This window comes from Carcharodon carcharias, chromosome 16 (assembly GCF_017639515.1).
Source record: "Carcharodon carcharias isolate sCarCar2 chromosome 16, sCarCar2.pri, whole genome shotgun sequence".
Lineage (NCBI taxonomy): Eukaryota > Metazoa > Chordata > Chondrichthyes > Lamniformes > Lamnidae > Carcharodon > Carcharodon carcharias.
The window spans coordinates 65,574,275-65,600,302 of NC_054482.1; the positions used below are offsets into that span (position 1 = coordinate 65,574,275).

A 26,028-nucleotide genomic window follows, 5' to 3' on the forward strand; every position below is an offset into this window, starting at 1 on the left:
CCTGAATGGGGCCTCAGTTTAATAGGGTGGATCTCCCCACTGGATGGCTGACCAGCAGAACATGGTAGGCAGCTGCAGCTTGGTCTTACTGCAAGGCCTGGTCCATTTTAAGAAACTGGGTCTCAGTTGCTTTTGGCCATCAGGCTGTGGCTAAAAAAGTTACCCTATCAGCTCTTGGCTGCCATAACATCAGGTGGTCTGGCTAACCTTTGGGAGAGAGGTAGGTAGGTTTGCAATTGAAAGAAAGAAATACTTGCAATTGAAAAAAGAAATATAACACTTTCCATGACCACAAGGCATACCAAGTCATTTTATAGCAATTAAGTACTTATGAAGTGGAATCACTGTTGTAATGTAGGAAATGTGGCAGCCAATTTTTGCAAAATATGGTCCCACAAATAGCAATGTGCTAATGACCAAATCTGCAATGTGAGGGCAGTTGGAGTGCCAGTAACCAAGCCTATTTTCATTGAATCTGGAGAGACTCCTATTCCTCTAAGTCCCACAAAACCAACGAGAAACTCACTTTCAAGTTGCTCTTCAGCCAGACCACTAGTTGATGCTCACTTCAGGTTTCACACAGTTCAGTCCAAAAATAGCAATCAGTGTCCTATATATTTTAATAGGCCCAGCACCTGACTTAGGAGGCACTTGTACCAGGGAGAGGCCTGGGAAACATTGCCATGACCACAGTGCTGGCAGAAGTGGGGAGGTATGTCATTGTCCACCATTTTTGAGGTGTTACTGTTGTATTCCACCAAGTAAGAGGCCTGAAAGTTCAACCCAATGTTTCCTCCATTATGGTACTACTGATAATACAGGACCTCCTCAGTACTACTGAAGCATCAGGCCTATTATGTGCTCAAGTACTGCAGTGGTACTTAAATCCACGATATCTTGACAGGGAGATGAGGATGTGAACACAGAATTAGCCTGATACTTAAACAGGAGAAATGCTACAAGTGATGTTATTGCCTGTAACCTATGTATGAACTGTTATGTGTGTTAGCAGAGATATTACACATCTTAGAGGATAAATGTAGAGAACAACACTAGTATGTCAACAGAAATTGCTATATGGTACACTTTGGGCAGAATCTTGCCCCTGTTGGGCGGGCTCGGTCAGGAAGCCGACTGCCACCCGCAATCAAGGCCAGAAGACGATTTCACCCTGGCGGGCCAATTAAGGCCTGCCTAGCGTGAAACGTGAATGGCAGTGCTCAGCGCTGCCTGTGCGGGCAGGGGGGAGGAGGGCAAGTGGGGCAAGTGCACGCTTGAAACTCTGCCTGAGGCACAGAGCTGCCTCAGGGAGATGAAGAGTTTAAAAAAACTAAAGAAATGAAAAATACTATAAAACATGTCCCCTCATATGACTCTATCACATGAGCAGGGACATGTTATTAAGTAAATTTAAATTTTTTTATTTAACTTTTAATTTGCTTTTGGAAACCTCATCATATCCTAACGAGTGCAAAGGCCACCTGCCAACCATAAGGTTGGACAGGCAGCGAAAAATTTATTTTAAATACCTTGTTAATGGCCTTAATAGGCCTTTTAATTGTTGGCGCTGCCCGTCAACCAAAATATTGCGCGACTGCGCGTTGGCATTAGGACGCTCACCCGACATCAATGCACATCATTTTACGCTCAAGCTGTCCTCCAAGCTAAAAATTTTGTCATTTGTTGATTTGAATGCTCCAAACAGGCCTCTCCTGGAGAAATGCAGAAGAGGCAAATTAGTGAATGAAGCAGCCAGCCAGCAATGTCATCCAGGTGTTGCCAATTGTGTCAGAGTGACCTCATGACTCAGTAGAAATGGTACATTTGCCAGAAGCAGCCATCTGTCCATCTTGTTTTTTCCTTCTAATAGTTGTGGCATTGTGCACTGTCGCAATACAAAATAATCAAAGTTGCTGCCAAGATACCTTGCAGCCACCTGCGTTATCCTCTTCTGGTGGTCAATGACCATCCTCAGCCTTGATGGAATGGTATTGTTTGCAATCCATATATGCCTCAGATTGTCAAACATATGAATTGCAAGGAATGACATAGTTGTGTTAGCAACAAAAATTTCTACTTACACAGCAGATTTTAAGCAGTAAAATATCCCAAAGTGCTTCATAGGCATGTTATAAATCAAAATTTGACAATCAGCCACGTAAGGAGATTTTAGGTCAGATAACCAAAAGCTTGGCCAAAGAAGCATGTCTTCAGGAGTATATTAAATGGAGAAGGAGAGGTATAAGTGTGGAGAGGGTTAGGGAGGGAATTCCAGAGCTTAGGAGCAGAGCTTGCAACACTGAAGCTATTTAAATTGGAGACGCTTAAGAGGCCAGAAGTAGAGGGTTACAGATATCTCAGAGGGTTGTGGGGCTGGAAGAGACTACATAGATAGGGAAGGTTGAGGTCATGGAGGGAATCAAAAACAAAGATGAGAATTTTAAAATTGAAGCATTGTTTAACTAGAAGCCAATGTAGGTCATCAAGCACAGGAGTGGGTAATGGGCAAATGGGATTTGGGTGCGATTTAGGATACGTGCATCAGAATTGTGGATGACCTTAGGTTTATGGAGGTAGAACGTAGGAAGCTGACCAGAACTGCATTGGAATAGTAAGGTTCAGAAGTAACAATGGCACGAATGAGGGTTTCAACATCAGACAAGCTGAGGCAGAGTCTGAGTTGGGTGATGTTATGGAGATGGAAGTAGACTGTCTTATTGGTGGCACAGTTTTGTGTTTGGATGCTCATCATGGTGTCCGATATATAATACCAAGGTTGTGAACCATCTGGTTTTGCCTAAGACAGTTATCAGAGAGGGTTAAAGTTGGTGTCTAGGTCACAGAATCTATGGCAATAATTGTGGAGCCTTCCAAACCACAACATCTAGAAGGACAAGGGCAGCAGATACATGGGAACACCACCATCTGGAAGTTCCCATCTAAGTCACTCACCATCCTGACTTGGAAATATATTGCCGTTCCTTCACTGTTGCTGGGTCAAATTCCTGGAATTCCCTTCCTAACAGCACTGTGGATGTACCTACACCACATGGACTGTAGCGGTTCAAAAAAGCAGCTCACCACCATTTTCTCAAGGGCAATTAGGGATGGGCAATAAATGCTGGCCCAGCCAGCGAAACCCACATCCGGTGAATGAATACAAAAAAAATGTATCATAACAGGACATGTATGTTGTTCCTCATGCAATAGTAAAACGGGTTGCGTACTTGAAACTTGAATCTGAAGATTAATAGCAATGGTGAGAAACCCTGTTGCACAGTGCAAAACTTGGATCACAACAGTAATGTGAAAACATTTGCACTTTACATTTCAAGTGCTCTAGGGGCCATAATTATCATTATAAGTACAGCTTTACTTTACAGGCTATACTTGACTACAGCCTGCTTGTTGCTAAAGGGAATGTTAATTTCCAGCACTCATATCTTTGTCCAACTGTGTGCCATATTAATCTCCAGCACTCCCCCCATTACCCATATACAATAAAACCAATATTAGTGCGACTTGATAAACACAGTTATGTATAATTTCCAAATTTAAAAATACTAATAGAATATAAGTTGGCTGTATTTTAGACCACAAAATATGTTTCGACTTACAATATTTAATAAAGATTACAGAGGTTCTAAAGTGTTGTGCAGAACATATGCCACGTTACTTTGTGTCTTATTGAAATCTGCATGAAGTTAAATTTCACTGCATCTACCACCCCCATATCCATCCTCATTCCTTGTTTGTTGTAACAAATTCCCAGAAGATAGTCACAGATTAAAAGCAAAATAAGTTCTACTTTTCTGTTTTTAACAAATGACAGTTTTTTTCCAAGTAACATTTCCCAAATTTAATTTTCACAAATGGGAGTCCATGTGCAATATTTCCTTGGATTTTTAGAGCACAATTAATTGATCAAAATCAATAATTCTTCTTAGGAATAAAGTATTATTTTCTTTCTATATATAAAGCAAATAAGTTGTAACATTTTGGATATGCTGGTTGACAATATCTGAGTCAGTTATTGTTTAGTGGAGGGTGCAGCATATATTAAGAAGCAACTGCCATTACAGCTGCATTTCTTTCCCTCGTTCCACCGTGTGAATTGTATATTTATTTCATATATTCAAATCACCATATCTTTAAAAAGGTGAAATGCTAACAAAAAACTACCACATTTTAAAAAGAAAGGCCATTGCATGATTTTTTGATTCCTTGTATGTCTTCATATTTTTTGGGATACTGAATCCTTACCCAGGCAGAGAAGCAAATTTGAATGCTTTTGCTCTGCTGTTTGCCATTTCAGTATTCTTGTTTCATTAATGTGAAAATGAACAAATGAAGGCTCTGTGTATTAATCCTATAGAACTGCAAGAAATAGGAGCACGGGTAGGTCATTTGGATCTCAGTATCTTGTACCTCAGTTCCACCTTCCTGGATTCCATTAACATTCAAAAATCTACTGACTTCTGACCTGACTCTACTCAATAACTGAGCATCCACAGTTCTCTGGGATAGAGAATTTTGAAGGTTCACTATCTTTTCAGTGAAGAAATTTCATCTCAGTCCTAACTAGTTGACTCCTTATTCTAAGACTGAAACCCCTAGTTCTAGACTCTCCAGCCAGAGGAAACACCCACCCAGCATTAACCCTGTCAAACCCCTTAAGAATTTTATGTGCTTCATTGAGACCTTTATTCTGAATAGGCATGCTCTACTCAATCTCTCCTCATAAGACAATACCCTCATCTCAAGAATCAGGTGGTGAATCTTCATTGTACTCCCTCTAAGGCAAGGATATCCTTCCTTAGGTAAGGAGATCACAATAGCATACAACTACAGGGGGTGCTCTCACCGAAGCCCTCTAATTTCCTGATCTATACACTTCCTGACACTACAACTCTTAGGAGGCCTATAAACTACTTTCACCATTGTTTCCTGCCCCATCCAAACTGATTCTACATATTAATTTTTCAAGATTTTTTTTCCTTTCTCTCTATCTCATTCTTCATTATCATTCCTTCCTCCTGCCTCCCCCCCTCCCCCTCCATGCCTTTTTCCATTTTGCCTATCTCTTTTAAAATAATATTTAGTTCCCAACCTTGGTCATTCTCCAACCATATCTCCATTAAGGCTATTTGATCAAACCGATTAATTTCTATCTGTGCTATTAAACAGTCTATTTTATTAAGAATGCTTCCTCCATTCAGATATGATAGCTTTAGCTTTAGTTTTTCTATTTTCTCCTGATGTCACCTGATTGCTAATGCCCCATTAATTTTGTTAAGCACTTGGCCTCTACGTACCTGCTTAATTTTATCCAAATTGCAACTGTGATGTACAGCTTCAACATTTCTTTTATTGGTTTTAAATTTACACTTTCTTCATTTCTCCAAGCTGCTCCACTGCCACCTTCAATAGTTTAAAGTCCTACCTATCATCCTTGTTATTTCAATCACCAGGGCAATGCCCCCCAGCCCGGTTTTCATGGAGCCCGTCCCAACAGAGCAGCTTACTCTTTTCCCAATACTGGCAGTGCACCATTATTCAAAACCCCTGCCTCCCACACCACCCTTTCGATGACAGGCTTAACTTTCTAATCTGTTTGACCCAATGTCAATTTGCACATGATTATTACCTATGAGGTTCTGTGTTTTACTTTCAACCTTGTTTCTTAAGCTTCCTCCGTAGAACCTCATTTCTAGTTCCATCTATGTTGCTGTTTCCTACATGGATCGTGACAACTGGATCCTCTCCCTTCCACTGCAAGTTTTCCCCAGCTACAAGGAGATGTCCTTAACTCTGGCACTGGGCAGGCATTCTGAACGTCTGGTCACAACTGCAGAGAACAGTACCTATCCCCATTCTTGACTACCACTACCAGATCCCTTTTCACTGCCTCCCTGTTGAAAGGCCTGCTGTACTATGGTGCCCTGGTCATTTTGCTTATCCTCCCTATGACTTTGCCCTCATTCACACAGGCAGTAAGAACCTCATAACTTTTGGATAAGGGCAAATACCGTGTTTATCCAGCACTGCATTTAAGGCCCCCTTACCTGCCTGACTCGCAGGCCTTCCTGTCTCTGACCTCTAACCAGATCTGCACCACTACCATACCTAAGGGGCGTGACTGGTTCCTTTTTTAAAGTTTATTCTTTTGTGGGATGTGGGCGTTGCAGGCAAGGCCAGCATTTGTTGCCCATCCCTAATTGACTTTGATCTGAGTGACTTTCTAGGCCATTTTTGAGGGCGATTAAGAGTCAATAGGCCATTTTTGAGGGCACTTCAGAGTCAACCACATTGCTGTGGGCCTGGAGTCACATGTAGGCCAAACCAGGTAAAGATGGCAGATTTCCTTCCATAAAGGGCATTAGCGAACCAGATGGGTTTTTATGACAGTTGATAATAGATGCATGGTCACCACTGTTTCATACTAGTTTTACATTCCAGAATTATTAATTGAATTTAAATTTCTCCACCTGCTGTGGTGGGATTTGAACCCATGGGCAGCATTTTCCCGTCAGCGAGCAGCGGGTGGGGTCCAGTTGCCAATGCGTAAAATGATGTCGTGGTGGCGTCCCGACATCACCGCGCATCATTCTGATCCTCAGCTCGGCGGGCGCGCATTGGTGTTGGCTGCACGGCCGCCGAACTGTCAAAGGCCTATTAGGGCCTGTTAAAAACTAATTAAAGTACTTAACTGAGCTGCCCATCTAACCTTAAGGTTGGCAGGCAGGCAAAGAGCCCAGGCGGCCTTCGCATTTTTTCATGAAACCTCATCCAAGGGCAGGATGAGGTTTCATGAAGGATTTATTAATTAAATAAAAAATGTTGAAAAAGTTCATTGACGTGTCCCATCCCATCTGACACTCACATGAGGGGACATGTTTTATAAGTATTTTTTCTTTTATTTAAATTTTAAAACCTTAAAGCGCTCATGCATGAAAGAGTGCAGGGAACCACTCAGGGAATCTCCTCTTCACCCGCACAGGGAGCGCTCAGTGGTTCCGGATGCACATCACGATGGACGGGCCTTAATTGGTCTGCCCACGCAAAATGGCGGTGCGTCCCTGATCGGGGGCGCCGATCAGGTTCGCGCCCGCCCCCATACAACCCACCCGATGAGGGGGGGAATTTTTGCCCCATGTCTCCCATGTCCCCAGATCATTAGTCTGGGCCACTGGATTACTAATCCATTGACATTACCACTACACCACCATCTGCCCAGATCAAAGTGTCCAGATAAATCTTCCCTCCCTTTTTTGTGACTTTCGAAAGGTCTGAAGACCTTATCTCTTCTTTGAAGAGAAAAATTTGCAGGATTATGGGACAAAGGCAGGGGAGTGGGACCAGCTGAGTTACTTCTTACAAAGAGCTGGTATAAACATGATCGGCTGAACGGCCCCTTCTATGCTGCAACCATTCCATGATTCCATTCACCTTCCTGTGGAAGAATTTTACATTCGCCGTGCGGGCATGCGCCTGACCCTCCGGAGCATAAAATGACGCGCAATGACATCAGGCGTGTGCCTCGACATAACCGTCATGATATTTCTCTAGGTGGGCACGCTAGGAGGACAGAGGTGCGCCCGCCATTAATTAACGGGCCAGTTAAGGCCCTTGAGGCACCAATTGTCTGTGATTTTACGCAGCCTATGTGATTTTCAGGGTGTCGCATTAGTGCAATGGTCAGGCGATTAGGCTATGTTTTCAAAAATTTCATCCTTGCTCAGGATAAGAGGGGTGAGTGGGCATTAGCAAGTTGTTAGTACTTTAGCTTATAAGTTGCTGCTGCTTGCTTGTGTGAACAGGACAACTTCATTTTGCTTCGGAGCTGCTTTAACAGAATTAAGAGGCTTCAGTTCAGGACTCCAGAGTCCTGATACCACAGGTACCAAAAAACCTTCCCTTACCCTGGGAATGGGGATTGTGGTCTCTGCTGGAGGCACCTCCTCTGAGGAGGAAGAGAGAGCCAGAAGGGCGAGGAGGCCAGATGTCCCTATTTAGCCTCCAGGAGGGCAACCTATACACATGTGGCTATCAAAGCACCAGCGGGTGTGCCTGGTGCCTTGGTCAACAGGAAGGGATTCCACTCTATGAACATGCAGATAGCGTGTGAGCATAGGATGCAGATCCTGCAAGCCTGTGCAAGGTACCCAGGCAGCTTCCATGATGCTTACGTTCTGATACACTCCCAGGTGCCGAGGCTCTTCAGTGCTCCAGCCCAACTGGATGGATGGCTGCTGAGCAACAGGGGCTATCCCCTCAAAAGGGTGGCTCATGACGCCTCTCCGCCATCCAAGAACAGAGGCCGAACAGCAGTACAATAGGAGCCATGCCTCCACAAGGGCAGTGGTATAGAGAACCATTAGCCTTCTCAAGGTGCTCTACTGATGCCTGGACCATTCAGGGGGTGCACTGCAATAGCCCCCAGATCGTGCATTGCAGATAGTGGTTGCATGCTGCATTCTTCACAATCTGGTGCTGGAAAGGGGGGATGTAGTGGAGGAAAAAGATGTTGACGCAGCTGCTCTGGCAGCAGACGATGAGCCTAGTAATGACTCAGAGGATGAGCACGGTCAGGAGAACGCTGAGGGGATAGATGCTGACTTGAGCAACCTCCAGGTAGGCAGGGACACCCAAGTGGCTTTGATCCAATGCTCCTTCAGCTAGCCTACCAAAGAAGAACCACCACCACCACATGCCAGGGCTGCAGTCTCCATACTCAATACCTGACAGCAATATTTATTTGGCGAACTATGTGGCACTTCAATGAAGTTCAATGACAAACAAGTCACTCATAACATCATGGGTTACCCTGCACCTGCAGAACAAATGAAGCACCCAGAGGCTTGTTGAACACAAACACATTTAATGGTGTGGTGCCTGACATACATGAAACAAATGGAAAGATGTTCTCCATCACACCTAATAATAATTAATGTAAAAGTGGGGGAAAAAATATCACCAGTGATAAGCCCGTGTTGTGTTGTGTTAAGTTTTCATTTGCAGGTGCTATGTCTAGGTGCTTCCCCATCTCACTGGCACTAGCATTGGAGACAGCCTGCTCACTCTGCTGTCCTATTGGCCTTGATGACCTTGGTGGGCATCCTCTGGCCTGTGGAGTCTGTGCTGGCCCCGCCTGGCAAGGAGTGGCCAGTGCTACAGCTGGCATCTCCCCAGTCGCCGCAGCCTCATCGGATGCCATAGTCACTGGCAGAAGGGCAGAGGAGCTGCTGCCATCATCCGGAGCGCCCTGAAAGGAGCCCGCAGGAACAACAAGCAGCTCGTGTGCCAACATCAGGTCGCTTTGGACCTCCCTGCTCACCATTGATGGGTGCATACCTAGCTGGGATACTGGGTGCCCAATCCATCTCCTATATTGACAGTGACCACCTGAGGTCATTGCCGGTGTGAGGGCTTGCAGGTCCGACCACATCCCCAGGAACCCCTGATTCAGCTCCTGAGAATCAGCACTCTCTCCATGGAGGAGGCAGTGTACTCGGCCATGAGGGTCATTGCATTGCTCATGCTCTGTATGAACTCCTCCACAATGAAGACCATGGCATGTATTCCCTCATGTATCTCCACCAGATCCTCCTGTACACCCTGCTGGACTCCCAGCATCTGCTGTCTCATGGATGACTCCAGAGGCAGATCATCAGCCACTGAGCATGTTCCTGCTCCCCAGCTGGGATTTGACTGCCAGTGTACTGGGCACTCTCTGCACCTCAAGCGAGTGTGAAGTGCCCTCACTGCTGTGCATCAAGATACTATCCAACGATCTAATGCCCACCAAGGTGCGTGCTGGTGCCTGCCTGGCTGAGAGGTTATGATGCAGGTGCTGTCCTCTGGGGTGAGTGGCGGGCCTTCAGGCTCTTCAGCCCGATGGGCTTCTGGTGAGCCTGAAAGGAAGAACAAGGACATGTCATTAGTTGAAGTCATTACACTGTAACTGTGCATGCCTGCCACCCGGATCAGGGTGCCCTTGTCTTTCCATTATCCATGGGGATTCCATGTTCAAGGTTCACATCAATATGGAGACAACTATGGAATGGTTGTTATGACAGACATTCCGACCTCAGTGCACTGCACTCTTACCTCCTGGTGGCACCCCAACCTCACCGCGGCCGGTAGACCTAGACGCATGGTGCCTCTCCAGCTCCAGAGCCTCCTGCCCATATCTACTCAAGATTAGAAGGTGGGGTGGTCCTCCAACTGTCTGCGACCTCTCTGCATTGTTATGGAATGTCTTTACCCGAAAGTAGAAAGGAGGATTGGTTAGTCCACCCTGTACCTGCATTGCCAATGCAGCCTGGCAACCCTGCCTGAGGAATATCTCACAGGGCTCAGCCGATTTGTGACCCTGAACCGCAAGACACTCATTCCAAGCAGCCAGGTCTCACCCCCTTGCCCAGATGCTCTCTCATTGACATTTGCCACTCACACCCAAAGAACTCTGAGGTCCGGCAAGGTGGTGGGCGCTCCTAATTGCTATGCTAAGTGACCCATGCCAACACGGTACTTACCCTTCTCGATCGCACCCATGTGCGCCTCACCACATCACGGGAGCTCACCCCTGGATGCCACCTCCTCCCAGGCATTTTTGGTGAGGTAGGGGGGGCCGCCTCCTCCCTTCCCTGGGGACAAGTATATGTCTGTGTGCTGCCACTTGCTCCAGGAGGGCAGCGAGACACTCGTCGGGAAAATGTGGAGCCGACTGCCCCGTCGACCTGCCCTCCCGCCTGTCGTGTTCGTCACTGAGGTGCTCCATATTGAGCTCCAAGTCACTTTTGAATCGCCATTGGACCCGGCGCACATTGAACTCCTGCCCCCGCCCCTTCTCGCTGATGCTGCGTATTACACTGGGCTGCCTTAATTGACTCACCCGCATAAAATGGCAATGTGGAGCCGATCGCGAGTGGCAGTTGGGTTCCTGACCGCTCCCACCTAGCCTGCCCAACCAATGTAAAATCCTGGCCCTGATGTTCCACAATGCCTGCATCTCAAAGTTTAACTTAACTCTGAGCTGATGTTCCTCAAGGTGCAGACAGATGCAGATGTGGTTGTCCAGGATCATGATGCTCCCCGCAAACTCCCATGTGCTCGATTATGGCTTAGCACCTGTACTATCATCCTTATTCAACCTTGTTTAATTTGTTTAGTAAATTAAATTTAAAGTTTTTTAAAATTTGATTTTACCTTATTTATTTTTTAGTTTAAGTTATAGGTAGTTTAACTTAAATGTTTACCTGTAAACTTAACTGCACCACCGCTCATTATGCTGTACTGTCACTTTTTTTTCTCTCCCTGTCATTCACCGTTCTCTGCTGTTGATCATTCTCATCCTAATGTTGAAGTTTTGTATTCTGTTAATGGTGCAGATTTAGGGCTATTGGGCCATTATTGAGTACAGTTACCTGTGAGCCAAAAGGGCATAAGTTAAATGGTGCAGTCTAGTAAACTCTGCTCTGTTAGTCACTTGCCTAAGTCTCAAGTACTGAACCATACAGACTAAGAGGATCCCAGAGATGAACCCTTGGTTGTGAAGAATTAGCAGGTTGCAGGATCCAAATCCCATCATTTGAGCTGCTGATATATACAATATTTTGTCAATTGTGCAATGGAGATTTGTGGCAAAATTGATGAGATATTCTCTTATTTGTTATGGAGAAATTCCAGACTATTGTACATATGTACTGGTGCTCACTGTTGCTTAATCTGTTTAAGTTGTTTTAAAATTATGTGTATATTTGTGACAATGATATAGAGGCAGCCTACTCTCTCTATACCCAATTCAAAGTTATAGGCTTTTTTCCTCTATCCCTGCAGTTCACATTTGACACTCTTCTCCACCTCGCCTCCTCCCAGTTCATGCTGGAACTCTTCCTCTCTCAACTCAAGCTGTATTCTTTTCCACAATTCTACTCATTCATGCAGGTACCGTTCTTCCTAGTTCCTTTATTTTATGTTGGTTTATTCTCCTCTCTCCAATTCATATTGGCACTGTTCCCCTCCTCTCCTGTCCATGTTGGCAATTCTCTTTCCCTCCCTTTCAATTTCAAGTGGGCATTCTTCTAACCTTTCCCCTTTCCTAACCTTTCCTTACCTGCTCAATTCAAGCTCCCGTTCTTCTCACTAAGTTCCCTTAATTCATGATATAGACTCTCCCTTACTTCCTCCTTTCTCTGTTCATTTTTTTTCTCTTTTTTTTTCCCACACTTCCTTCCAGTTTATGCTGGCAGTCTCTTTGTTCCCTAGTTTACACTGGCACTCTCCTCGTTCCCTAGTTTACACTGGCACTGTCCTTGATCCCTCATTTACAGTTGCGTGCTCTGCCAATCTCTCATCCTCTCCACACCACTTTTGGTTCAACCTCTTGGAACAGTAATTCACAGAAGAAGTTGGGTGTGTCTCTGAGGAGAGGAGCCAGAAACAGCACTGAGTGAAGGAGCTGGAACCAACACTGAGTGGGAGGAGCCACAGTACCATTAATTTTTGCCCACAAATGTGGATAATTGGAGACAGTCTTGAAGATGCTGCTTGTCTTCATGAAACAGAGACTGTTAACATGCATGAAACAAAAAGTTTCCTTTCAGGTCTGCGAACTTTGATGCTTAAGCTCTGTTAGGGAGAGCTATCATATTTCAAATCAGAAAAGATGACTGAGCTAGGCAAGTAAAACAGCAGTGCTAGGAATACTGTAAATTGGACACCAGCCATGCTTGGATCCACATGAGCTGATATTGCAGATAATTTTTGGCATATTATGCATGGATTCTTAGTAGAGGACCAAGATCATCGGTAAGATTTTTAATGCCAGATGAGAATGTAAGCTGAAAGGCCCCATTGGGAGGGGTCAGGCTCACCTAGGAAAAGATATTTAAAATTTACTCCCAGCTGTCCCCATGAGACTGCGGTGAAACTAATTGTAGCTGATTAGTTCTGGCATGTGCCCAGCATGTCACTGGAGGATTCTGCATTCTCAGCACCAGCTCCATCCCCTTCCTTAGCCACTGTCACAAGCTATTTCCAATGTGGCTGCCTATTTGACCCCAAGCTAAATTTCCAACCCCATATCCCCTCCATAGTAAAGACTGCCTACTTTCACCTCTGCTATCTTCATCCTTACCTCAGCCCATCTGCTGCTGAAACTCTCATTCTTGCTTTCCTTCAAACTTGATCACTTCAATGCAATCCTCACCTTCCTACCATCCTCAATACTCTGTAAATGTCAGCTCATTCAAAACTCTTGCTGCCCATATTCTGTCTAACACTGTCCTACTCGCTCATAATCCCTGCGCTCACTACCTACATTGGCTCAGTTTAAAAGTAACCTTTCCCTTCCTAATCTCTGTAGCATCCTCCAATGCTACAACTCCTGAACTTTCTGTTCTTCTGATTCTTGTACATTCATTCCCCATCCAGTCATTTTAGGTTATGACTCCAGCTGCCTCAGCGCCCTAACTTGGACTTCCGACCTTAAACCCTACCACCTCTTACCATCCTCTTATTTTTTTAAGATGGCCCTTTAGACCTCTTTGACCAAGCTTTTGGCCACTGCTCCTAATATCTCTTTCTTTGTCCAGGCATCCATTTGTTTTGATTATGGCTTCTTTTGAAGTATTGTCTATGTTAAGGTCCAACTGTGGCTCAGTTGGTAGTAAACTCACCTTTAAATCTGAAAGTTGTGGCTTCAGGTTCCACTGCAGAACTTGAGCACAAAAATCTAGGCTGTTACTCCAGTGCTTTACTGAGCAAGTGCTTCACTGTCAGAGGTGCTGTTTTTCAGATGAGAAGTAAACCAAGTCAGCCCTCTCAGGTGGATGTAAAAGATCCCATGACAGTATTTTGAAAGAGAGTAGGGGGGCTATTCCCAGTGTCCTGGCCAATATTTATCCCTGAATCAACATCACAGAAACAGATTATCTGGTCATTATCACATTGCTGTTTGTGGGAGTTTGCTGTGCGCAGATTGGCTGCCGTATTTCCTGCATTACAACAGTGACTATGTTTTTAATGTATTTCATTGGCTGCAAAGGGCTTTGGGACAGCCTATGTCCATAAAAGATGCTATATAAATGTAAGTCTTTTTGTTAAATACTGTATATAAATCTAAGTTGTGGTGAAAAACAACCATCAAATTTGAGAAAACCTTATATCTTTTAAAGCTAATTATTAATATTAATACCCTCAGACCTTTCCCTCTCTAACACTGAACAAAGGACTCAGTTTTATCCTCTTATGCATCCATCTCAATGAATTTCGAGCTTGGCACAATTCTTCTTCCATCGCCTTTGCCTCCGTGCTCGCTTCTTTGGGCAGGAGTCCTCCCCCCAATTAACGGACCTTTTCACCTGCCTCCAGTACTCTCCCTCCACCTGGACCCCTCCTCCTGGCCTCTTACCCACTCTTGATCTTTACATTGAGAACTATTGGCATAACATTGGCTGTCTTAATTTCTCTCCTCCTCTCACTCACTCCAATCTATCTCCCTCTGAACTTGCTGCACTCCATTCTCTCAGGGCTAACCCTCACATTGTTATCAAACCTGCTGACAAGGGTGGTGCTGTTGTTGTCGGGCATACCACACTCCACCTTGCAGAGGCTGAGTGCCAACTTTTAGACATTTCTTCCTACCTCCTCTGGACCATGACCCCACCATCGAACATCAAGCCATTGTTTCCAGGACTGTCACTGACCTCTTCTCATCTGGAGATCTTCCCTCCACATCTTCCCACCTCATAGTCCCTCTACCCCAAACAGCCCGGTTCTACCTTCTTTCCAAAATCCACAAACAGGGCTGTCCTGGTAGACCCATTGTTTTAGCCTGTTCCTGCCCCACTGAACTTATTTCTTCCTATCTTGACTCTTTTTTTCGCCACTTGCCCGGTCACTTCCCACATATATCTTTGACCCTTCTGACACCCTACATCATTTCAACAATTTCCAGTTTCCTGGTCCTAACCACCTCCTCTTTACTATGGATGTCTAACCTCTCTAACCTCCATCCCCCGCCAGGACCACCCGAGGGCGCTCTGCTTCTCCCTTGAATGGAGACCTGAATAGTCCCCACCCACCGCCTGGCTGAACTTGTTCTCTCAATGAACAATTTTTCCTTTAACTTGACTCACTTCTACCATATAAAATGTGTTGTTATGGGTATCTGCATGGGCCCCTTTTCCGTCTTCCTTTTTCTTTAACTGAGGATTACCCCCACCATGGTTGACAGGGCCCTCAACTGTGTCTGACCCATTTCCCGTACTTTTGCTCTTACCCTCCCTCTCCTCCCCAGAACCACAATAGAGTTCCCCATGTCCTCCTTTTCCACCCACCCCACCAGCCTACATATTCAAAGGATCATTTCAGCCACCTCCAGCATGATGCCACCACTAAACACAACTTCCCTTACCCTCCCCTGTCAGCATTCCAAAGGGACCGTTTCTTCTGTGACACCCTGGTCCACTTCTCTATCACTGTCATCACCTCGTCCCTTTCCTCATTGTCCAAGGACCCAAACACTCCTTCCAGATGAAGAGGTGCTTTACTTGCACTTCTTTCAATTTAGTATACTATATTCGCTGCTCACAATGTGGTCTTCTCTACATTGGGGAGACCACTTTGCAGAACATCTCCACTCAGTCCGCAAGCATGACCACAACCTTTGGTTGCCTGCCATTTTAATTCACCACCTTGCTCTCACACTCACATTTTTGTCCGCAGCCTGCAGCAAGGTTCACTGAAGCTCAACGCAAGCTTGAAGAACAGCACCTCATCTTCCAATAAGGCACTTTACAGTTTTCTAGGCTCAACATTGAGTTCAACAAATTCAGACCATGACCTCTGTCCTCCGTTTTTTTTTGCCAAGTGCCAGTCTATACCTTGTTTTCATGTTTTTGCTTTCAGACAGAGCTGACCTTTATTCTGCCATTAACACCTACTCTGGACCAATGCTTTGTTTCTTTACTATCACCTTTACCATTCTCTTTGCCTTTTGTTCCATGTCATCTTTGTTTTTTAATCTACCCTGCCCTGTAACCTATCCCTGACCTTCCCTTTTGTTCTACCTGAACTTCCCCCACTTTTTCAGCAACATAAATACATCACATCAGTTCCAAAGGAAAGTCATATTGGACTCGAAATATTAATTCTGTTTCTGTTTCTGCTGACGCTACCAGACCTGCTAGTTTTTATCCAGCACTCTCTTCCTATTTCAGATTTCCAGCATCTGCAATATTTTGCTTTTATTATATCAATATTGAAATTTGCTTAGTAACTTATATTTTGTAAATTGTGCAATCAGCCAGGACTTGCTAGACATCATACAAGCCACAAATATATTTTCAGATCTTCTACGGACATGTGTATATGCAAAGTACATACTGCATATTGTATAATGTGAGTTTTCACAAGTGCTAAGTATTAAATACATGCATGCACAGACATTTTAGTACATGCAATATTGATTGCCATGAAAACAGAAACCAAAATTGTTAATAAATTACATACTGAGTGGAGATGCACCAAAACAGACGTGCAGCTGTTTTATCATTATTACATAATGTGTAGTTTAACTAAAATATTTTGAATATACTATTTCATTTCATTTATCTGGTTTATTTTAATATCATCTGAATTGCAGTGTTTGCTAATTTGGAAGAATTAATCCATTTTCCATATTTGTGGTTTTGAGGAAGTGGTGGATATATCTTTTCAGTTGTGGGCTCGATAAATTCCATAAACTTTCCAGGGAGTGATGATGTTCAGTGAACCCTTGTGTGGGCATGGTGAGTAGTGGGAGAGTTATTCTGTTTTCTATAAACGGTATGATCTACTTGACACAGTGAACAGCAGACATCATGGAAAGAATGTGGGTAGAATTACAGAGCACTGTATTCAGACTGTTTAGTTTCAAATAGTTGGCTAATTTTATTAACCTGCAATATTATAACCCATTACTACAAAAAGTTATTGCTGCAGAACTTTCTGGACAACAATTGAATACACCTTATCAAGATTAATTCTCAATTTTAGCAGGGGAATACAAACCTAAATTAAACATGGATAGAACACTGCTCTCTGTGAAAGAGAATTCTCAAGACTAATGACTCTCTGAGAGAAGAAATTGCTCATCATCTCCATGACGAGACCTTTTATTTTTAAACTATGCCCTCCAGTTCTAGATTTCCCCATGAGGCGAAACAACTTCTCAGCATCCATCCTCAGGATCTTACATGTTTCAATAAGATTGCCTCTCATTCTTCTAAACTCCAATGGGTATAGGCCCAACCTGCTCAACTTCTCCTCATAAGACAACCCCTTCATCCCAGGAATCAGCCTAGTGTACCTGCTTTGAACGCATGTATGTCCCTCCTTAAGACCAGAACTGTACACAGTACTACAGGTGTGGGCTCAGCAGTGCCCAGTACAGTTGTAGCGAGACTTCCCTACTTTTATACTCCACTCCCTTGCAAAAATGGCCAACATTCCATTTGCCATCCTAATTACTTGCTGTACCTGCATGTTAACTTTTTGTGATTCATATATAAGGACACCCAAATCCATCTCTACTGCAGCATTCTGTAGTCTCTCTCTATTTAAATAATATTCTGATTTTCTATTCTTCTGACAAAGTGGACAACCTCACATTTCTCACATTATGCTCCCATCTGCCAAATGTTTGCCCACTCACTTAACCTTGGGGTATATGGAAGATGTACCCTTTATCCCCTGCTAAGTCACACACCCACGCCAGAAGGGGTATGGGTAGGGGAAACTGGTGTCACACAACTCTCCAACTCTCACTTATGACTCCAAGTAGCTGATGGTGCACACCCACGGCCAAACCTCAGGATCTTGCCTTGGCAATCATGCAAAACTAAGTGAGGGGACCATTAGCTTCAGCTGGTGTGGTGTAGGAATGTCACCCCTCCTAATATGCATGAAGACTGGGGATGGTGGAAGATGGAGGAGATTCCTACAAATTAATAGGACAAAAGCTCAGAAGGCAAAGTCCAGCAAGGTATATGACACACCCAAGGGCACAGTTATTATGCTCAGTAAGGCAATTTGGCCAATGTGAAGAGTCTGGGACCTCACACAGTATAAGCCCATAGTTAGTCATGGAATGTTAGTTGGTCAAAGAATAGGAGATACAGAGGAGGTTGGGCCCCTTGCAGCTGATCCTGTTATAAATAGTGACAAGGAAGGAGAAGCCCATGCCCAATGAAGTAACCAACAAATTTATGATGAAGTTGACCTAAACTCTCAAGAGAGGTCAGCTTCTGAGCCTGTTACACTCAATGGAAGAGGTCACTTCTTGATAATAGGAATATGGAATATAAGGCATTCAGATAGATACTGTACTGACTTACTAGGACTTGCAGAATAAGATGGTTAGAATTTTGTCAGATGTAAAAGAAGAACCATATGCTTTACTTTTTGGGAAGTAAAGAGAAGCATAGGAATGGAGTATGAATCTTGGTAAACAAAAGATACAAGCGATCAATTCAAGGTTACTAGCTCTCAGAAAGAGTGAATGTGATTAAGATCAAAGGAAAGCCTTTTGATTTGCTTGTCATACAAGTTTATGCACCGACGCATGATCACTGAGCTGGAAATAGAGGCATTTTATGGTAACATTCTGAAGTGTTATGATCAAGTCAACTGATGTGGTAATTATAATGGGTGACAAACGCTGAAGTCAATGAAGGAACATTAGGGATGCGTGTCTGTCAATATGGCCTTGGATTGAAAAATGAAAGAGGAGAGAGATTGATAGAGTTTTGTCAAGGAAATGCTCTGATGGTGGCAAATACCTTCTTTAAGCAACCAAAAGAAGACTGTACACTTGGAGAAATCCAGGCAATGTGAATAGAAATCAAATAGATTATGTGATGGTGAAACAACATTAGAAACAGTATAAAGAATATTTATATGTGGCAAAAAATAAAAAAATGTTCAACTATTTAGAACTTGACCTGTTGAAGGATGAGAAAATCAGAGAGGTACTCAGTCTTAAAATAAAAAAAAAACAAGTATGAGTATCTCAGCACTGAGGAAACAGAACAAGTAGAGGTCTCAGAACCATAAATAGAAAGCAAATAGAAAAATTTGAGGGTACATAACCTCCTGCAAAGGAAATATTACCAAAACTGAAACGAAATGGATGAGAGATGAGATACTAGTAATGATGATAAAAAGGGAAAAGAAAATAAACTCACCTGAGTATGATGACTTTTAAAAGAAAATAAAGAATGCATGTAGACAGACTAAAGAGAAATGGTATCATGTGTGATGAAGTATCAGAGCTAAAGAAATCATAAAATGAGAGTTATGCACCAGAAGGTGAAATCTTTGACATATAAAAAGAAAGGGATAACAGCAGATAGTGGATGCAAAAAAGACAAAAATGGTAAAATCTTGTTTGAAAGGGTGCAGTAACAAAAAATGGACAGAATATATAAGTGAATTGTATGATGATCCAAATCGAGGGAGTCCTCAAGATAGAGAGGCAGATATCAGTGGTAAAGAACGCTTTGAAATTGATGAGTGCAGGAAAAGTTCCAGGCATAGATGATGTAACAACAGAACATCTAACAGCCCTTGGAGAAACAATTAGAAACGATAACAGAAATTTGTGGTCAAATATATTCCAAGTGACTTAAAACATTCAATATTCATTAAGTTATCTAAGAAACCTAAAGCAGTGGAGTGCAACCAATTTAGAACCTTAAGCTTAACAAGTCATCTCATAAAACTGATCTTGAAAATCATAATAAAAATAAAGAAGAACATATTTGAAGCAGAAATTGGTGAAATGCAATCTGAACTTAGACCTAGAGTAGCAACAAGAGAGGGAATATTTGTACCATTGTCAGTACAGATGCAAGATTTGTCCAGACTCTATTCTGGAACCAAATAGCGAGCATCAGGCTATAAGATGGAGCATCAGGCATGTTTCAAGTGAAGAGAGGAGTAAAACAAGGCTGCTGTGTACTGTCTCCAAAATTATTCAATCTGTACACAGAATAAATGCTGGGACCTCTAGAGGAGGCCAAGATGGATCATGCACTCAGGACTTTTGGCTGAAGATTGTTGCGAATGCTTCAGACTTATCTTTTGCATGGTTGTACTGGGCTCCTCCATCATTGAGGATGGGGATATTTGTGGGGCCTCCTCCAGTGAGTTGTTTAATTATCCGCCACCATTCACGACTGGATTTGGCAGGACTGCAGAGCTTAGATCCGTTGGTTTTGGAATTGCTTAGCTCTATCTATCACTTGCTTGCACATAGCTAATGCCATTTGGCACACAAGTTGTCCTGTATTGTAGCTTCACCAGGTTGACACCTAATTTTTAGGTATACCTGGTGCTGCTTCTGATATGCCTTCCTGCACTCTTCATTGAACCAGTGTTGATCCCCTGGCTTGGTGGTAATGTTAGAGTGGGAGGTGTGCTGGGCCATGAGGTTACAGATTGTGGTTGAGTACAATTCTGCTGCTGCTGATGGCCCACAGCACCTCATGGGTGCCCAGTCTTGAGTTGCTAGATCTGTTTGAAATCTATCCTATTTAGCATGGTGGTAATGCCACACAATATAATGGAGTGTATCCTCAGTGGGAAGACGGGACTTCATCTCCACAATGACTGTGCGGTGGTCACTCCTACTGATAATGTCATGAACAGATGCATTTGCGGCAGACAGGTTGGTGAGGATGAGGTCAAGTATGTTTTTCTCTGTTGTTGGCTTCCTCACCACCTGCCGCACACCCAGACTAGCAGCTATGTTCTTTAGGACTCGGCCAGCTCGGTCTGTGGTGGTGCTACCAAGCCACTCTTGGCAATAGACCTTAAAGTCTCTCACCCAGATTGCATTCTGCACCCTTACCACCCTCAGTGCTTCTTCCAAGCGGTCAATGTGAAGGAATACTGATTCATCATCTGAGTTGGGGCGGTATGTGGTAATCAGCAGTAGGTTTCCTTGCCTGTGTTTGAATGGCACATGCCAGTGGCGGCCAGTTGGCAGGCCACCACCGGAACCATCCTTCAGTCGAGGACTCTGCCCCCAGAACTGGCAGTGCTGATAGTGCAGGATGAAAGAGAGTGTACCTCCCCAGCAAGGCACCCTCAAATTCCTGCTAAGTCAATTTTAAACATCCATGGCCTGATAGGCATGTACCAGCAATTAGAGTTGGTAGATAGCAGGGTTGGGATGGGGGGGTGAGTAAAAATTGAAGCGGTGAGTAAAAATTGATGAACCTTTATCACAGGGGTGGTCATTGTCACCCCTCCATGGGCTATGGAGTGGCTGTTAAAGAGGAACCCCCCTCGAGAAACCCACTGTTCTTGGGTTACCTGCCATCTCCCATGCATTGGTTCACACAACTGACATCAGAAAAATGCCTGAGAGTTGCAGGAAGTGGCCCTTAATTGTCAGTCAACTTCTTCAATTGGCTGCCTTTGCAGAGCTCACTACAGGGCTGAAAAAATTACATTTCAAAAATGCACTTTCAAGATGTGAAAAATGTGAGGATTTGAAAGACACTATGTTGCTTATATTTTCTATAATCAGATCATTTTTTAATTAGAATGTGAAAGTTAATATTGATGTTGTTTCATGTCAGTAATTCTTTTTAAGAATAAACATGAAGGATGATCAGAGCTAATTTGTCCATTTAGATTGTCCCTCTGGTCCCCAAACTCCTAACTCTCTCAGCCTTGCATTCGTTTTCATTTTATACTCTCCTAATAAAATTGCTGCTATGAATTTACCTGGATTATTCTAAACAAGCTTTGGAGCAAAAAAAATACCTATTTAAAATTCACTTTCCAATAGCTGATATTAATGTTCTGGTCCTACTAGCCGGTGGAGGTGGTGGCATAATGGTATTGTCACTGGACTGGTAATCCAGAGACCCAGGCAATGCTCTGGGGACCTGGATTTGAATCCCACCACAGCAGATGGTGGAATTTGAATTCAATAAAAATCTGGAATTAAAGTCTATGATGACCATGAAACCCATTTGGTTCACTAATTTTCTTTAGGGGAAGGAAACCTGCTGTCCTCACCTGGGCTACATGCGATTCCAGATTGGCAGTAATATGGTTGACTCTTGAGTGCCCTCTGAAATGGCCTAGTAAGCCACTCAGTTGTATCAATCTGCTAAAACAAAAGTCAATAAAAAGGAATGAAATTGGCTGGACCGCCCAGTGTCGACCTAGGCACTGGAAACGACAAGGGCAAACCCAGCCCTGTCGACCCTGCAAAGTCCTCCTGACTAACAGCTGGGGGCTTGTTTCAAAATTGGGAGAGCTGTCTCACAGACTAGTTAGGCAACAGCCTGGCATAGTCATACTCATGGAATCATACCTTAAGTATCATGTCCCAGGCACCACCATCACCATTCAGCAGACATCGCAGCACAGAGGTATACATTTGGGAGGGAGTTGCCCTGGGAGTCCTCAACGTCAACTCCGGTCCCCATGAAGTCTCATGGTATTAGGTCAAACATGGTGTGGGATAGGCCTGCTTTTGGTCCCAGCAGTGGGACTTTTCCAGTAAAAAATTCAACCTGTTGTTTTGTATGCAAGCACAGCAGCCAATTTGTGTACAGCGAGGTACAACATTCAAGTAACAATGAGATAAATGACCAATGAATCTATTGTTGGTGTTGTTGGATTAGGGATAGATGTTGTCCAGGGCAAGATCCTCAGATATTGTTTCTATCCCTGATTTACAGTACAAGCAGGATGTGGCTTGTGTCATTTATTTTTCATCTGTTCATGTAGAATTCAATTTTTCTGGTTGTAAGCATGAAAAAGAGAAAGCAAATCTGGCTTACAGTGTTAATTTATGTTTGTCCATATACCATTTTTTTCAAGATAAACCTAGGTAGGTGTTACATTGCTAGAGTTTATAATACCAACATATGACACGTGCACACATATAGATTTGTTGGTGGACAGTATAACAATTGGATGTAGGAGAGTTAAACTTGACTAAGTAGCCATTCTGCATTTAAGGATTTTAAAGAAAAAATTTGATTTTTGCAAAACAAAATACTTTAGGCTTGACAGAAATAGAAATCTTTTTGTAATTTTGTCTTCTGTTGCTGCTTGTACCAAAACAGTGGGCAAAAGGTGGGTGACTAGCCTACGGGCTGGACGGCTGGCAAGAACCCTGTGTCACCTACTGTTGGGAAGGCCTGCCAAATTAAGTGCCCAACAGGCACTTAACTGGGCAATGAAGACTTTCCCCAGCATCAAGAACCATGCATTGCTGGGAGGTGATGGCTGCTGCACCCACCTGAGGCCCAGCATCGCCCAGAGACTCAGGCCACAGGTGAGTGATGGTGGGAGGGGATTGTGGGGTGAGGGTCATGGGGGAGAGGGGTTCGATGGCAAAGACAGGGTTCGGGTGGCTCTCAGTGGCGTCTGCTTTCTGATGCTGGGTCCCTTAATCAGTATTACTATCAGTGCTGGGGTAGAAGGAAGCTGTTCTGGTGGGACGGGCTTCACTTGAACCATGCAGGGACCAGTGTCCTGGCGAACCAAATAACTAGGCTGTAGAAAGGGCTTTAAACTAAATAGGTTGGGGTGGGGGGGGCGGGGTGTGGTGGTGGTGGTGGTGGTGGTGGTGGGGGGGGGTGTGACGGTGGGAGTGGGGGTAGGGGAGGCTGGTTCTGGAAGGGGGATACGTAGGCTGACAAAGCAAAAGGACATGGCATCCTTGCAGGGCAGTCATTTAGGTAATGATACCCAGAGTGTGACAGGAAGGGACAGAGTGTACAGACATTAAAAAAAAGTAGCAAACAGGGCCAAAGAGGGAAAAATGGTCAAAAGGCAAAATTAATGTCCCTTTATTTAAATGCACATAGTACTCGGAACAAAATAAATGAATAACAAATAAAGATTAATGGGTATGATCTTATAGTCATTACAGAGACATGCTTACAAGGAGATCAAAGCTGGGAACTAAATATTCAGGGGTGTGTGACTTTTTGAAAGCATAGGCAGGAAGGAAAGGATGATGTGGTAGCTTTGTTAGTACGAGATGGAATAAGTACAATAGCAAGAAAGGATCTTGGATCAGAAGATGTAGAATCCATATGGGTGGAGGTAAGAAATAACAAGGGAAAGAAGACACTGGTGGGAGAAGCCTATAGGCCCCTGATAGTAGCTATACTGTAGGACAGAGAATAAATAATAAGATAATGAGGGCATGTAAAAAATGCAGTACATTAATCATGGGTAACCACCTCGCTAAACGTGCTATCCACGACTTGCTCAGCATCGCGGATGCTCCACAATGAGTCCACCCGCAGTTCCAGCTCCAAAATCCGGTTAGCTAGAAGCTGCATTTGGACACACCTTCCGTACACATGGTCCCTCATTTCCCACATCCTGCCGGAAGAGCATATCACGGGTCTGCATTCTCCTGCCATGATGTCCCTCTCGATTGAGCTGGTTACTCCCTTAAAAAATACGCTAATTCAAGCCTTATTTATGTTAGCTAGGAACCTTGTTTCTTGACTAATTATTACTTGTCCAGTGCTACTCTATACTTTTTTTTAGACCCTACCTCAGTATTAAGCAATGAATTACTTTAATAGATTGAAAAAAAAAACTCACCAGGATTCACTCAACTTTTTAAAAAATCCACTTTCAGAAGAGTGTCCCTCGCAGGTCTGGTGCACTCCTGAAGGTACTGCCTGTCCCTCTTTTTTTGTTTTGAGGATGAGGGGGGGATGGAAACACTTCAGCAATGTAATGTTTGGGGCTATTCTGTTCTTTGGGTCCTCCTCGATCCCCTTCTGAGTTACGGTGACTGTGCTGACTTCCCCCAGAATGCTGCTCAGTCACTTCTCACTACCGCCCTCTGTTGGGTGCTCTTCCTCCTGTTGAGAGCATGGGTCCTTCTCCTCGATCCCCTTCTGAGTTGCAGTGACTGCGCTGACTTCTCCCAGAATGCTTCTCAGTCACTTTTCGCTACCGCCCTCTGTTGGAGTTTAGGAGAATGAAAGGTGACCTATTGAAACATATAAGATTCTTAGGGGGCTTGACAGGGTAGATGCTGAGAGGTTGTTTCCCCTTGTGGGAGTGTCTAGGACCAGTAGTCATAATCTCAGAGTAAGGGGTCGCCCATTTAAAACAGAGATGAGGACGAATTTCTTCTCCCAGAGGGTAGTCAATCTGTGGAATTCTTTACCACAGAGGGCTGTAGAGGCTGGGCCGTTAAGTATATTCAAGGCTGATAGACAGATTTGTAACAGTAAGGGATTCAAGGGTTATGGGGAAAAGGCAGGAAAGTAGAATTGAGGATTATCAGATCAGCCATGATCTCATTGAATGGCAGAGCAGACTCGATGGCCGAATGGCCTGCTTCTGTTCCTACGTTTTATGGCCTTATGGTCTAATCAGGCACTGAGTGACTGATGATGAAGGAATCTCCCCGGAAGCATTAATTGCTTTAAGGGCCTCAGTTGGCAGCGGGTCATGAATACTGTCCATGAGCCTTTCTGCCCCACACCTAATTGGGGCAGAGGCAGGAAGGCGACTAGGTCCCCACCCTCCTTACTGATCAAATGCTCCTTGCAGCACAAAACTTGCCTCAGAAGAGGACATTAAATTCCAGCCAGTAAGTAAGTAAGACTTCTGGCAATGTCATTTTGTAACCACAGGAAGCACATGACAACAGCCTAGATGACTTCAGATTTTTCATTAGAGCAGCAAGAAATAAAATTGGGATAAAAATTATTATACAATTAAAATATAAAAGTTATTTACCTTTAAGATCTTAGCACAAATGTTAAGTATTTTTGAAATCTCTAACAGTGGATATCTCCTGTGGACTAATCTCTTTCCAGCATGTGCCTGCTTGGACAAGGTATCCTAATTCACAAAAAAAAGTCTTTTTGTCTCTGATTTTCATTGCATAAATTCTGAGAATCCAATTTCAGATTAACCTCTGAGACAAAAGCAAAATATAATAAAACAAAAACTTGGGAAATCATGGGT

General features: G+C 43.8%; 1 protein-coding gene across 9 annotated transcripts in view; it reads left to right on the plus strand.

Moving 5' to 3' along the window:
* The window catches only part of fggy (FGGY carbohydrate kinase domain containing), a 368,733-nt gene that overhangs the window by 106,703 nt on the left and 236,002 nt on the right, over positions 1-26,028 (plus strand). Inside the window, exon 1 of one of the 9 annotated variants that reach the window (XM_041208771.1) lies at positions 11,877-11,949. The exons of the other annotated variants lie outside the window; for them this stretch is intronic. The gene's annotated coding sequence lies outside the window, so the exon portion shown is untranslated. Of the gene's footprint in view, positions 1-11,876; positions 11,950-26,028 lie in introns of those variants that run through there. 9 annotated transcript variants of the gene reach the window in all.